This window comes from Lissotriton vulgaris, chromosome 11 (assembly GCF_964263255.1).
Source record: "Lissotriton vulgaris chromosome 11, aLisVul1.2, whole genome shotgun sequence".
NCBI lineage: Eukaryota > Metazoa > Chordata > Amphibia > Caudata > Salamandridae > Lissotriton > Lissotriton vulgaris.
In genome coordinates, this window is record NC_141699.1 from 442,911,821 (window position 1) to 442,913,354 (window position 1,534).

Here is a 1,534-nt window from a genome sequence, read left to right on the forward strand (position 1 = left end):
GTGACGGTACTAAACTGGTTATCCTTCTTTCTACACAATCGCTCGCAAAGAGTAAAAATCAAAAACTTTGAATCCAAACCCCTACCCGTCATCAGAGAAGTCCCACAATGGTCAGTACTCCCTCCCCAACTCTTCAATATCTACATGGAACCCCTAACCACACTAATCAGGAATTCCAACATCCCCTTCCACCTCTACGCTGATGACATGCAGCTTTATCTGGAAACCACCTCCATGGACGACATGATCAAACTTAATGACACGCTCAAAGACGTTCAACAATGGCTCTCACAGAACCACCTGAAGCTTAATCAAGAGAAAACTGAAGTCCTACTCATCTCCAACAGAGACGAAAACCCCCAAATCGAAGAATGGCTCAAAGCCATCGATGCCCTCAATGGCACCCTCAAGCTAAAGGACTCGGTTAAGTCCCTAGGTATCACCCTAGACCCCAAACTTGACATGAAAAAACACATTACGTGCTCCGCCAAAAGCGCTTTCCTCAATCTGAAACTTCTCTAAAAAATAAAACCCTTCCTGCCTCCAAAAGACCTACAACAGGCCACTCAAGCACTGGTGCTCTCCAGAATTGAGTATGGAATCGCAGCCCTAACCAGATCAGCTAAATCGCACCTAGGCCCCTTGAAAACCACCCTCAATGCTGCGGCTAGAATGGTCACAGGAAACAAGAAATTTGATCACATTTCTCCTGCGCTCAACGATCTGAAATGGCTCCCTATTGAACAACGAGCCAACTTTCGAACAGCATGTCTTACACATAAAGCCCTTAACACAGGCAAACCAGAATACCTGGCCACGAAACTCAAAAGGGCCGGCCAGTCCAGGAATCTCAGAAGCTCCAACACGCTCCTTCTCATTCCATTGAAATCTCGGAAACGCAAAACTACAAGTGAATCCTTTGCGGGTAATGCATCCAAGATCTGGAACGCCATCGCCCCCCCCCCACATTAGAATGAACTCCTATTTCCCGAAATTCAAGACTTTACTCAAAGCCCTCTTCCTTGAGTGCACCTGAACTGAAGGGGAAGAGCATAGAACCCCTCTATAGACTTAGATCTGTATGATAATGTTATTTGCAACGCTCATCAGCTGTCCAGGTGTGGATTCTACCTTCGCCGCAATGTCACATTGTTGTACATGTTGTGAAGCGCTCTGATACCCTTGGGTCCAGCTAGCGCTATACAAAACTTATAATAAATAAATAAATAAATGTTAAATGCACAGTGGGAGAAATGGTAATTAGAAGGACAACGTCACGCTAGAATCAAATAGCTTTGCCAGATTTCAGACCAAGGAAACTGTAGAGGGACAGCAACCCATCTCCTAGGACCAATATTATTCTGTCACTGGGGGGTATCTGCCTTGCTCAGCACCATGAGTTCTGACTTATTAGTATTTACTTTTAGCCACTTCCCAGCCATCAGCTCAACAACTTCCCCAAAACTCTTTTCATAAGATGTGTTCAATGACACTAAGCCAACCAGATGATGAATTGGATGTCGTTGGTGTTGGA

General features: G+C 45.0%; 1 pseudogene; it reads left to right on the forward strand.

Annotated features, from left to right (window-relative positions):
- Positions 1-371: 371 nt before the first annotated feature.
- LOC147679966 (uncharacterized) lies at positions 372-1,085 on the forward strand (annotated as a pseudogene).
- Positions 1,086-1,534: the final 449 nt, after the last annotated feature.